The sequence below is a fragment of the Mandrillus leucophaeus genome, unplaced genomic scaffold (assembly GCF_000951045.1).
Source record: "Mandrillus leucophaeus isolate KB7577 unplaced genomic scaffold, Mleu.le_1.0 Scaffold20, whole genome shotgun sequence".
NCBI lineage: Eukaryota > Metazoa > Chordata > Mammalia > Primates > Cercopithecidae > Mandrillus > Mandrillus leucophaeus.
In genome coordinates, this window is record NW_012102032.1 from 1,183,637 (window position 1) to 1,198,463 (window position 14,827).

Here is a 14,827-nt window from a genome sequence, read left to right on the forward strand (position 1 = left end):
AAAAAATGGAAAGATAAGCCGGGCGTGGTTGTGGGCGCCTGTAGTCGCAGCTACTCGGGAGGCTGAGCCAGGAGAATGGCAGGAACCCAGGAGGCGGAGCTTGCAGTGAGCCGAGATCGCGCCACTGCACTCCAGCTGGGCGACAGAGCGAGACTCCGTCTCAAAAAAAAAAAAAAAAAAAAAAGGAAAGATATTCCAGGTTCATGGATTGGAAGAATCAATATTGTTAAAATGTCTGTATTACCCAAAGCAATCTACAGATTCAGTGCAATCTTTATAAAAATACCAATGACATTCTTCACAGAAACAGAAAAAACAATCCTAAAATTTATTTGGAACCACAAAATATCCAGGATAGCCCAAGCTATACTGAGCAAAATGAACAAACTGGAGGAATCACATTACTTGACTTCAAATTATACTACAGAACTATAGTAACCAAAACAGCATGGTACTGACATAAAAATGGACACATAGACCAATGCAACAGAACAGAGAACCCAGAAATAAATCCATACACCTACAGTGAACTCATATTTGACAAAAGTGCTAAGAATATATACTGGGGAAAGGATAGTTTCTTCAATAAGTGATGCTGGGAAAACTGGATATCCATATGCTTAAGAATGAAACTAGACTTTTATCTCTTGCCATATAGAAAAATCAAATCAAAAGGCATCAAAGGCTTTAATCTATGACCTCAAAGTATGAAACTACTACAATAAAACATTGGGGAAACTCTGTAGGACATTGGACTGGGCAAAGATTTCATGAGTAATATTGCACAAGCACAGGCAACCAAAGCAAAAATGGACTAATGGGATCATACCGAGTTAAAAACTTTCTGCACAGCAAAGAAAACAGTCAGCAAAGTGAAGAGACAACCCGCAGAATGGAGAAAATATTTGCAGACTACCCATGTGACATGGGATTAGAAACCAGAATATATAAGCAGCTCAAACAACTCAATAGGAAAAATATCTAATAATTGAATTTAAAAATAGGCAAAAGACCTGAATAGACATTTTTTAAAAGAAGACATACAAATGGCAAACAGGTATATGAAAAGGGGCTCAACATCACTGATCATCAGATAAATACAAATCAAAACTACAATGAGGTATCATCTTACCCCAGTTAAAATGACATATCCAAAAGACAGGCAGTAACAAATCCTGGTAAGGATGTGGAGAAAAGGGAACACTCATACACTGTTGGTGGGAATGTAAATTAGTACAACCACTATAAGGAACAGTTTGGAGGTTCCTCAACAAACTAAAAATAGAACTGCCATATGATCCAGCAACCTACTGCTAAATATATACCCAAAAGAAAGGTAATTAATATACCAAAGAGACATCTGCAGTGCCATGTTTATTGCAGCACTATTCACTGGAGCCAAGATTTGGAAGCAACCTAAGTGTCCAACAACAGACTAATGGATCAAGAAAATGTGGTACGTATACACAATGGAGTACTATTCAGTTATAAAAAAGGATGAGATCTTGTCATTTGCGACAACATGGATGGAACTGGAGGTCTTTATGTTAGGTGAAAATAAGTCAAACAGAGAAAGACAAACATCTCATGTTCTATTTATGAGAGCTAAAAAAAAATTTAAACAATTGAAGTCATAGAGATAGAGAATAGATGATTACCAGAGGCTGGGAAGGGTAGAGGGGGTTGGAGGGGAGGGCAGAGGGGAGTTAGGATGGTCTAATGGGTACAAAAATATAATTAGATAGAATGAATAAAGTGTAGTATTTGATCGTTACAACAGGGTGACTGCAGTCAACAATAATTTATTTTACATTTAAAATGAGTGTAATTAGATTGTTTGTAACACAAAGGATAAATGCTTAAGGTGATGGATACCCCATTTACCCTGATGTGGTTATTATGCAGTGTATGCCTGTAGCAAAATATCTCATGTATCCTGTAAATACATGCATCTAATGGCTGGGTGCGGTGGCTCACACCTGTAATCCCAGTACTTTGGGAGGCTGAGACGGGTGGATCACCTGAGGTCAGGAGTTCCTGATCAGCCTGGCCAACACGGTGAAACCCCATCTCTACTAAAAATACAACAATTAGCCAGGAGTAGTGGTGCACACCTGTAATCCAAGCTACTCAGGAGGCTGAGGCAGGAGAATCGCTTGAACCCGGGAGGCAGAGGTTATAGTGAGCCAAGATCATGTTATTCCACTCCAGCCTGGGCAACAAGAGTGAGACTCCATCTCAAAAAAATTTATCTATCTATCTATCTATCTATCTGTCTGTCTGTCTATCTATCTATCTATCTATCTATCTATCCATCCATCCATCCATCTATCCATCTATCCATCCATCCATACACACACACACACACATACATATGTATACATCTACTATGTACCCACAGAAAAACATTTTTTAAAGATACAGGTTTGAAAAAAGAATAAAAGCTCTAAATCCACAGATACGGTTTGGATCTGTGTTCCTATCCAAATCTCATGTTCATTTGTGATCCCCAATGTTGGAGGTGGGGCCTGGTGGGAGATGATTGGATCATGGGGGTGGATTTCTCATGAGTGGTTTAGTGCTGTCCGCTTGGTACTGTCCTTTAGTTTGTGAGTGAGTTCTCATGAGATGTGGTTGTTTAAAAGCGTGTGGCATCTCCCCGCACCTCTCGCTCTTGTTCATGTGATGTGCGCCAGCTCCCCCTTCGCCTTTTACCATGATCGTCAGTTTCCTGAGGCCTTTCTAGAAGCCAAGCAGATGCCAGCATCGTGCTTCCTGTACAGCCTACAGAACCGTGAGCCAATTAGACCTCTTTTCTTTACAAATTACCCAGCCTCAGGTATTTCTTTATAGCAATGCAAGAACAAACTAATACACTCTCCTTTAAAGGAGATAAAATGATGATGTGCTCATATACAACTACTTAGAAAATGCTCAGCCCACCTTAAAGGAGGAACTTAAAAGTCATTAAAGTATTTTAAAGTTTTAAAAAGTCAGCAAGTTCCATATAACTCTATAATTTTCTTAATATATTATTATATGTTTACACGTTGAGTTTTATTTAGTAAATCAAATTATTGTTAAAGCTATTCATTTATCTGATATACTCTATAACTAACATTCTTGGGACAAATCTATCTGCAACTTAAAAATTTCTAAAAGCTTATTTAATGCCACTGATATTTGAAAAACTGATCACAGAGAAATCAAACAACTAAATTACATCATTTATAAAAGTTGTACAATATTGTACAATAATTATTGTACAATAATCTTTTCTCTTTTTTGATTGATGTTTTGAATTCATTCCTATAAAGTCAAATAACATGCCAATAACAAAGAAGTGATTTATGTTTGGTGACTCCTAAAAGAAGGGTCAGTGGCAGCACAATCAGCATAAAATACAATCCTACTTTAATGACTCTATTACAATATGCAACATCCAATCTTTAATTCCTATTTTTACTGTTCAAGCTGTTCTTGCTGTCTTCTGATTTCCTGCTTAGGACTATACAACCTTAAAGTTTCAATTCAGGAAGGCAGAGACACATTCATTTACAAAATGACAGTATGCAGAAAAAATTTTTAGGGCACTCTTGCAGTATGCATGCAACCTTCAAATCTCACGTGACAAATTTTCAAAACTAAATGAGTTTTTTCCTGAAAAATTGCATTGTACCTTAACTAAAGTAGGTATAGCCAGGCACGGTGGTGCATGTCTGTAGTCCTAGCTAACTTGGGAGGCTGAGGCAAGAGGACCACGTGAGCCCAGGAGTTTGAGGCTGCAGTGAGCTATGATCATGCCACTGCACTCCAGCCTGGGCAGCAGAGCAAGACCCCACCTCCAAAAATTAAAAAAAAAAAAATTAAAAAATATTATTATATGGCAAAATTTATCATCTTTATTTGCATACAGTTTACAGAAAATTTATTTATAAATGAATTTATGATGGCTGAAGCCCACCAGTAGCACAAAATACAACTATGTATCAATTAGCTAATAAAAAATGTATGCACACTCTTGTAAATTTCTTGTCAGAATATAACCAAAGAAAAATTGCACATACATTTATGTTTATAAAACTTATTTAATGCTCATCTGCTTACCTACAAATCTCAAATTGGTAACATATCATCAGAATTGATTTAATATTAAAAAGCCTTGTTAGAATTTAGAATGTTGATTAAAATATACCATGATGTTTGGAATGTACGATGTATGTCATTCATGATTGTAAGCATTTGCTATATCAATGATTTCTAATCCTTTAAGTTTCTGTTGATGTTACCTATATAGTGAGAGACATCCTTCTCTAAATCTGGAAAAGCTTTGAGCTTCTTAAAAGGCAAAACAAAAATATAGACCATTTCAAAGAGTGTACATGTAGTAACTGAAATTCATCAGTAAGACATAATGAAAAACAAACAAACAGGTCCACAGGCTTTGTAAGCAATTAGACTTGGATTTGAATCCTAGCTCTCCTACTCAATAACTATTTGACAGTGGCAAATTACTTGGCATTTCTGTGTCTCAGTTTCTTCACGTGTCTTAATTTTGTAATAACTTTGGTAATGATTATTTACTATTGTCAGGAATAAATTCAATAATGTATAGAGTAAGCATATATCCTTTCCAATTGAAATTCAGTGTTACTTACACCATACTTTCTCCCACATGATTGCTCTTAAATGTGCATCAAACTTTACAGTTCACATAACACTTTGTGTGTGTGTCTGTGTGTGTGTAGGTAGGTAGATAGATAGATAGATAGATAGATAGATAGATAGATAGATAGATAGGTAGTTAGTTATTACTTTGAGCCACAGGAAGAGCAGAGAGAACACCTCCAATTACAGATGACAAAATTAAGGTTTAGAGAGTATCAGCAGTTTGCCTAAATTCATCCTGTTGTAGCAAAATCATTGTCTTTACTGTTATCAGAAGAATTTATTTTCTATTAGGGAGGTAACGGAAACATATTTTGCTTAGAAAAACACTTCGATGTGGCCCTGGGGTATAAAAAGTGAGATTCTGAGAACATGGACACCTGGAGACAGGAAATAAGAGCTAGGTAAACTGCTCTACATTCGAAATGAGCGGGAATTCGGGCATTAGCATAGTGTAGAATTAAAAATAGAACAGAGTGAGGAAGGAAAAGGATGGTTAGCAATCTTTGGGGTCACCGAAGTACCTTTAAAGAATGGGAGGAGTATTTGGCTAGGTGTAGTGGCTCATGCCTGTAATCCCAGCACTTTGAGAGGCCAAGGCGGGAGGATCCCTTGAGCCCAGGAGTTTGAGACCAGCCTATGTAACATGGCAAAATTTCGTCTCTGCACAAAAATAAAAGATAAGCTGGACATAGTAGCACATTCCTGTGGTCCCAGCTACTCAGCACACTAAGGTGGGAGAATCGCTTGAGCCTTGGAGGTTGAGGCTATAGTGAACTGAGATCATGCCACTGCACTCCAGCCTGGGTAACAGAGCAAGACCGTCTCAAAAAAAAAAAAAGAATAGGAGTAAGTAATATACACTGTGATGTGTTATTCTTCCCATTTAAATCTCCCTCTTTCCAAATGTGCAGTCAACCTTGTAGTTTATGTCTTTACAGACATAAATTCAAGTAAGTTTCTATCTTTTTATTCATTCTTTTTCTTCTCCTTCTTCCTTCCTTTTCCTTTTTCTCTCTCTTTCTCCTTCTCTTTTTTTAAAAAAGAATATTTATTCAATTCCATATCTGGGTTAGCACAGTGTGAGACAGGGACAGCATATGGAGAAAGAAGAAATAATTTGTATCTGAATAAAATCAACAGAAGCATAAGCTTGAACTTCTTGGTAAAGAAGAAAACATACCAATCCCACCATCCAGATCCACAGAAATCTTGGGTAAAGGAATTAATCTTTCACATGCTGTTCTTATTTGGATTTTAAGGGAATTACAGAGGTAAAGCTAAGACTAGTACTCAGGTTTTAAAATTCCTAATCCAGTATTCTTTCTAATGCCCAAACGGAGTATTAACTCAGCGGTACAAGTACATACAAGCCAGGAGTTAAGATCCACTGAGTTCTAAGAAGATTTAGATGATGAGGTAAAAAATAATCACTACACCAATGATGAAAATAACATGATGGGCTGATATCCTGTCTGCACCAAAAAAAGAAAAAAAAAAAAAAATCGGACTCTCTTAACTACCAATTGTCTGCTAAATGTTATATAAGGAGTCTTTGCCTTTTGACAAAATTACACTATTGTTAGGACCAATTCAAATTGTATGAATACACTGTATACATAGTATATACACATTCCCACCTACACCTGATATGTATTTATAATTAGACAAATTATTTTAAAAAGCAGGAAAAAGTAGTAGGACCAGGAATGAGAGGAATGACTAGAATTGTGACTAACTTAGAGATGTTGAAGAAAAATAGATTGTTCACTTTGGCAAACATTTATTGAGCATCTTTCTTTCCCTGTCTCTCTTTCTTTTCCTTCCTTTCTTCCTTTTCTTTCTTTTCTTTTCTTTCTTTTCTTTTCTTTTCTCTTTCTTTTCCTTTCCTTTCCTTTCTTTCCCCTCCCTTCCTCCTCCCTCCCTCCCTCCCTTCCTCCCTTCCTCCCTCCCTCCCTTCCTCCCTTCCTCCCTCCCTTCCCTCCTTCCTTCCTGGTTAGAGTTGCTGTTTGTGAAGAACATGTCTCAAGGGGAATAGAAGATCTACACCAGTCAGACGTCAAAAGCTATTTATGATTCAGTGGTTAAATGTGTACAAGAGACAGGAAGCATTATCAGAAAAGTGAGGGATTCCTGTGGCCACAAGGTTAAGGGAAGGCTTCACAATGGAGATGAGTCCTAAATAGGAAAGGCAAGATAGTCAAAATGATGGAAAGAAGTGTTTTAGGATCAAGGAACAACTTCTGCAAAAAAATCTAACATTGAAACAAAACTGACCAACTGATCATCTTTATTAAAGCAGTGTTTTACTTAAGCTATATTGACTAATATTTGCTGTCTTTTATAAATGAATGATATTTCATTAAATTTATATTGTGCCATTTGTCAACTCATAAGAATTATTTTGGCACTATAGTAACTAAGTCCACTTAGACTATCACTCACCTATATGACTCACCTAAACAGCCAGTCTGTTTTATAGTGCTGTATAAAAATTTGGCTCAGATACCATAAATATTTCCATTAAAGGACAAATATTTTCCCACTTAAATAGATACTATAGAAATAGTTTTTACAATCTATTATAAGCATTTATAAAATGCTTAACATTAACTTATCCCTAAATTAATGTGTAATATATGAATTTGAGAGGCTCCAGTTCCTGATAAAATATAAAATCATAAATATCCTTCCCTCAAACTCACTGGTCAGGAAATATGAAAGGTAACCATCTAAATATATCTACTCAAAACTTTTCAACCTTAGATTACAAAGCTAAGTCCACCTGAACCCTTAATGGGTGAGGATTTCATTCTAAGGCTGCAATAACTTCATTTGTGGCCAAGTCTCAGCTCCAAGAGCAGACAGATTACCAAAGACATTCTGGAGATCAGTATGAAGCACATCCTGCTTAAACCAATTATGCTGAAATTGTCAGATTGCAGCTGACAGCCAGTTTCATGCATTTCGTTTCCATCAAGTTCACCTAATCATAACAATAATAGTAGAACATGAAAGATGTTATTACATATCATTCTTTGGGAATATTTAAACGTAGATGGATATTTTACAAATAACATTCTGTGAGTCACATACCGAGAAGTTCAACAAATGTGAGTTTAAGAAAAAATATGTTGTAGTAAAAATGTGGATGTAATATATATATTGCTTAAAAATTATACTTTCACGATTATTTTCTGTTTATGTCATTGATTCATTTTTTTAAAAACTAACATGCAAGTTTAAATAGTGTATTTAATCTTTATTTCCTCTGCACCATTTTATTAACAAGAGTGGATGATAAAATAAATCAAGGTAGAAGAGTAATTCTTAATTTATAATTTTCTCACTTTTGTACTAGTTTTAAGTCACAGCTTCTGAATGGTGCTCTATAATAGACACCCAGAAAACAGCTTAATAAACATGATTGGCAGTCATTTCACGCTTACTTCAGGCATAAAAGCCTGTTATGAATTAAGAGAAATTCATGAGTTTTTTCTAAGACTGTTCTTTACAGTGTGTTTGCATAATAATAAGGCCCAATCTGTTGGAAAACAAGTAAAGGGCAAATTAATAAGGTCATCATTTTGGTCTAATGATGCTTAATGCAGTTTTAGCAATCTGCTCAAGACAAAAGGTAGCCACTCAGACATAGCCAATTATGCATTTGTGTGGCAGATGAAATCTTTAATGATGAATCTGATTAACATTCAATAATAAACATACAGGCTGAGAAAATGACCAAGCTACCTCCTGCAAACATCATCAACTAAGGCTTTGTTCAGATTGAGGTCAGACTGGTATTCCAGAAAGGCGCATTAAGATAAAAGTTTATCAAATGTGTTAACATGAATCCCCCTAAAAAACCCACAAAATCCCTATTATACAAAGGCTACCTTTGCAACAGCTGACTTGTCTGATCAGTTATGAAAAAATAGACTAAACTTTTTGCATGTGTTAAATTTTTTAGAATGGTTTTAAATTAATTTGCTTTGATCTCCAAACACTGGGAATATGATAAAATTGGGCCACAGGAGACTTAGGAGTTCTGTTCCATTGCTTTTCTACCAATGATCCAATGTGAGCAACTTGAAAGGAATCTGTTTCACTAATGTTCCTAAAATGCCTTGGATCCATTGGAGTTCAAGAATTGTTACTTATATAAATAAACATTTCTTAATAAAGTATGGAAGCAGTTAGACAAGGATATCACATATCATATCATATGTTATTTTATTTTATTTGAGACAGAGTCTTGCTCTGTTGCCCAGGCTGGAGTGCAGAGGCACGGTCTCGGCTCACTGCAAACTCCGCCTCCCAGATTCAAGCGATTCTCCTGCCTCAGCCTCCTTAGTAACTGGGATTACAGATGTCCAGCACCATACCTGACTACTTTTTGTATTTTTAAGTGGAGATGGGGTTTCACCATGTTGACCATGCTGGTCTTGAACTCCTGACCTCAAGTGATCACCCTCCTCGGCTTCCCAAAGTGCTGGGATTACAGGCATGAGCCACCATGCCAAACCCACATATTGTATATTTAGGACATTTTATTGGAGTATAGCAAACATACAGAGAAGTACACAAATAATAACTTAAAAGCTCAATAGATTTTCACTAAGTGAACATACCCATTAATCTGTAGCCAGATTGAAAAAACTGAACATCAAGAAATAGCATCCCAGACGTGCAGTCACTAGATCCCTCCCTACCAGCTCACTAACTTGACTATAAAGACCAAACATTGATTTTGCTAGTTTTTTTGTTTTTCTTTGTTTGTTTGTTTGTTTTTTATGGAGTCTTGCTCTGTCGCTCAGGCTGGAGTACAGTGGCGTGATGTTGGCTCACTGCAACCTCCGTCTCCCAGGTTCAAACAATTCTCCTGCCTCAGCTTCCTGAATAGTTGGGATTATAGGCTCGTGCCACCACACCTGACTAATTTTTGTATTTTTAGTAGAGACGGGGTTTCACCATGTTGGCCAGACTGGTCTCGAACTCCTGACCTCATGATCCACCTCCTTGGCCTCCCAAAGTGCTGGGATTACAGGCGTAAGCCACCGCATCCAGCCTTTTGCTAGTTTTTGAACTCGTGCTTACTTTTTTCTTTCAACATGTTTGTGAGATTCTTCAATATTTTTTAGTGTAGTTGGAGTTCGTTTTCATTCATGGCTGTGGGGGATGTATCATTTACTTGACAAACATTTATTGAGTATCTCTGTCTATATAAAATTCATATTATAGAAATAGTTTTTATAACCTATAATAAGTATTTATAAAATGTTTGACAATAGCTCATCCCTAGTATAACATTGAATGTATGAATTTGAGAGGATCCAGTACCTTTAAAAAATATAAAATCACAAATACCCTTCCCTTCAGGAAATATGAAAGGTAACCATCTAAGTCTATCTACTCAAAACTCAATTACTGCTAGTGGTAGATTTGGGATTATTTATCCTTTCTATGACTGTTTCTATTTTATAGCTACTATGAATTGTGCTGCCACAAACAATTTGTATGTCTTCTGGTGAACATATGTGTGCATTTCTGTTGGGTATATACCCAGGAATATTGCTGGGGCATAGGACATATATATGTTCAATTTTAGTAGCTACTATGAAACGGTATTTCAAAATGGTTATACCAACCCATATTCCCATTAACAGTGTAATGAGAATTCTGGCTGTTCTACATTCTTGTGAATCTTTAGGATTTTCTGTTTTCATTTTAGCCATTCTGGTGGTTGTGTAGTGGTGTGGTACTATGGTTTTAATTTGCACTTTCCTGATGACTACTGAGGTTGAGTGTCTGTTCACACATTTACTGGCCATTTGAACACCTTTCTGTGTGAAGTTCTATTCATGCCTTTGGTCCACATTTTGTATTCCATGCCAAACTGTAATGTCTTCTGAATGTGGTTATATTAACTAGCAAGTAAATAAAATCTGAGCTTTTATTCTATTTTTAGAAATCTGACATAAACTGAAATAGATGGTCCCTGACTTACGGTAGTTTGACTTACAAATTTTCAACTTTATGACGGTGTGAAAGTGATACACATTCAGTAGAAACTATACTTGGAGTGGCTATACACCATTCTGTTTTTCACTTTCAGTACTGTATTTAACAAATTGCATTAGATAGTCAACACTTTACTCTAAAATAGGCTTTGTGTTAGATGATTTTGCCCAACTACAGGCTAATGTAAGTGTTCTGAACTTACGGTAAGCTAGGCCAAGCTATGGTGTTTTGTAGGTTAGGTGTATTAAATGAATTCTCTATTTATGATATTTTCAACTTATGATGGGTTTATCAGAATGTAACTCCATCATAAGTTGAGGAGCATCTGTACATCTAAACGTTTAAGTTTCTGAGCTTTTTTGCAAGCTAGTGAAGAAACTCATGATAATAATTAGGTTAAAGGATGGTATCAAGAATTTATCCTGACTTTCCTATTTAAACTGTACCTCTGAGGAACCGAATAGTAGATAAGGGAAAATCTCTTCTAGGAGTACTCTATATAACTACATAAGGGATGACAGAATTAAAATATCACTATTTTGCAACTCTGATGAATTAATGGCCATAGGTTTTGAGAATCAATGGCTGTTAACATCATGAAAAAAGAGATACTCTTTAATGCTTCTTGATGGAAGAACACACCTATGAAGTAGTCTTGCCAAAGTCAAACCTGAATCTAGACGACCCTCTAGATGCAACTATCAATTTATGGAAAATACAGGTCAGAGGAGTATGTTAAACTATGCCATAGGACAACAAACAGCCCAATCCAGATTCTGGAAAACTCTATAGTACAAATACCTTGATTTGCTTTTATCAAATAAATTGCAAAAAAAAAAAAAAAGAAACAGATGATGGAGGGGGAATCTATAGATTAAAAGAGACTTAAAAGACACATCAAGGCCAGGCATGGTGGCTCACACCTGTAATCCCAGCACTTTAGGAGGCGAAGGCGGGCAGATCACCTGAGGTCAGGAGTTCGAGACCAGCCTGGCCAACATGGTGAAACCCTGTCTCTAATAAAAATACAAAAAAATTAGCTGGGTGTTGTGGCAGGCATTTGTAATTCCAGCTACTCGGGAGGCTGAGGCAGAAGAATTGCTTGAACCCAGGAGGTAGAGGTTGCAGTGGGCCAGGATTGCACCATTATACTCCAGCCTGGGCAACAAAAGTGAGATTCCGTCTCAAAAAAAAGACACACCAGCAAATCTCAATGTAGGTACCTTATTAGAATCCTAATTCAAAATTTTTTAAAACCTTAAAGATTTCATACTATTTATGAAAAGACAATTTCTGGTAATGGTGAAGTAGCTTCTATTAGATCACTCCTCCTACCAGTAACGATTATAAATTTTGAATTTTTTAAATAAAACCAGTTTTGAAGTACTAGAGAGTGACCAAAAACAGAAACTTCAGGAGACACAATCCTTGAAAGATGTGAAACACATTTGGGGAGATCTTTCTTTAATTATTTTTCCCTTCAGTGAATGCCCCAGTTTAATGTGTCAGGGAATAAAGCTCAAGCAGAAAGTTGCAGTCTTACTAGAATGAGGAAACACAGGTTGAATTTGAGACTGCTAGAATGACTAGAAATAAAGGGAAGAAATCTCGGGCATGATTGTGCCACAAAGAAGGGAATCCCAAAATGTAAGTATAAATATCCTTCCAATCCTTGGTTGACTCTTGAACTACTGTACATGGGTAAGGCATGTCTCCAGCTGCCCAGTGGAAAGCTGTAGCTATAAGGTAGAAAGAGCTGAGAAGACTTCAGCAGCTGCCTATTGCTGGGAAAATAGAGTTTAGAGTTCAAGTTCTACTAAGTTAGAGGAACACTATGGCTTTCCTATTAAACCCCAGGAAGGCTACTCTACACATAAGGACTCTGTCACAAGACTAAGAGCAAAATCAAAATAAACCCATTCTAACAAAGTTGAAAATCAAGCCTTCACAAGATTAGAGCTACTTTCTAGTAATTTAACTGCCTTCCAGAATAAAATTCAAAATTCTTCAGAGGAATGTAACAGAATCTAGAACATGTTATTCACAATTTTCAGTATATAATAAAAACGAGATGTATAAAAAAACATAAAAATTAGACTTAAAGAGAAAAAACAGTCAATTGAAAGAGATCCTGAGACAACCAAATATTGGAATTGGGCAAGAACATTAAATACACTATTATAAACGTGTTACAGATGTTACAGGAAACGATAAATATAATGGGTAAAGAGATGGGAGAATTTTAAAGAGATATTTGAAAACTACAACAAAACCAGAACTCTTAGAGCTGAATAATACAATACTTGAAATAAAATGTTTACTGGATGAGCTTGACAGCAGATTAAAAACAGCAATCAATAAATTGGAAGATACAGTAATGGAAACTATATGAACTACAGTACAAAGAAAAAAATCATTGAGGAGAAATGAGTAGAACCTCAGTGACCTGTGAGACAATATCAGGTGGTCGAACATATATGTAACTGGGGGGTCAACTGGAGAGAGAGAAAATAGGGCAAAGTTTGAAGAAGTATTGGCTAAAATGGTTTCCATTTTATTTAAAAGATCTACCCTCAGACCTAAGAAGCTCAGCCAAAACCAAGAAAAATAACTACAAAGAAAATCATACCTAGGAACATCATAGTTAAGCTGATAAAAACTAGAGGTAAAGAGAAAGTCTTAACAGCAGTAAGAGCAAAAAGTTATACACAGGGGAATGGTAAGAATGATGGCAGACCTTTATTTAATAACAACAGATGCCAGAAGACAACATCTTCAAAGTTCTTGGGGGGAAAATCTTGCCAGTCTAGTATTTTATATCCAGTGAAAATTTCATTCAAAAATGAAAGTGAGATCTGGTGTCCAAAGAGACAGCAGATCTTCTGTCTCCAAAGATCTTGGAAGTCATCTTTCCCATCCTGACAACAAGGAATGCTGACAGAGAATTGAGATCATAATGCAAACTGTTGCCCCCAAAAGTGGAGAGAGAGAGATGGGCAGATATAGAGAATCACAACTTACAACAGCAGAAATCTCTGTGGGAACCAAATTGGGGTAAGAAAACTTAAACTGTTATTGATAAATTGCCAGAGGCACAGGATAGATGATTTGAGAGTTAAAGACTTCACAGGGAGCCAGTTGGAGGAGGATCCCCACACTTGTGTGAGTTTTACCTCCAAGAGCTCTACTAGGTTATCATTGTTAAAATCACAAAAATATCCCCTTGTGCTTCCAGGTGATGGAGCGGGAAAGTAGCCAATTTAAAATACGTCCAGAACATTCTGTTCTTAACAAGGCCTGCCCTCAAGAGAAACTACTTTATCAAAGCCCAGCCAACTGGGATTTTATTAGAGCCCAACCAATTTGTGGGAAGGGAAGTACCTAAATTCAGCTCCCTCTAGCCTTTCACATGGGGGAAGGGAAATGTCCAACCATAGCCCCCTCAATCCTTCCTGGTTCACCTACCAGGGGAGACAAAACAAAATAAAACGGAGAAGAATTTGAGAAGCCAGATACATAGGCTTACTAAAAAATTGAGACCAAATTGTAAGACCATAGAATGCTTTCCCTCCCACTAAACCTTACCACATCACCTACATAATAACAGGGGAATATAACTTAAAGAACTGCACATCTCAGACATTATTTAAGAAAAAGTCTGTAGGGAAACCCAAAAATAGCAGAGGAGGCAAAAGCAAGGATGCCAGAGGAAACTGTAGCCTCCGACACCTGCAGGTACAGCAAATAGTAAACACAAACTAACCTCTAGACAGATAAACATAAAACCTCACAATAAAGCTATTTATTCAGTTCCTTTTACCAAGTACATCATGTCCAACTTTTAACAGAAAATTATAAGGCATATTAAAAGACAAAATGAAATTTGATAACATAGAGCGAGCATCAGCAGAGGATTCAAATATGGCAGAGATATTAGAATTATCAGACTGGGAACTTAAGACATTCCTACAGCCAACAGACACATGAAAAAGTGCTCATCATCACTGGCCACCAGAGAAATGCAAATCAAAACCACAATGAGATGCCATCTCACACCAGTTAGAATGGCAATCATTAAAAAGTCAGGAAACAACAGATGCTGGAGAGGATGTGGAGAAATAGGAACACTTTTACACTG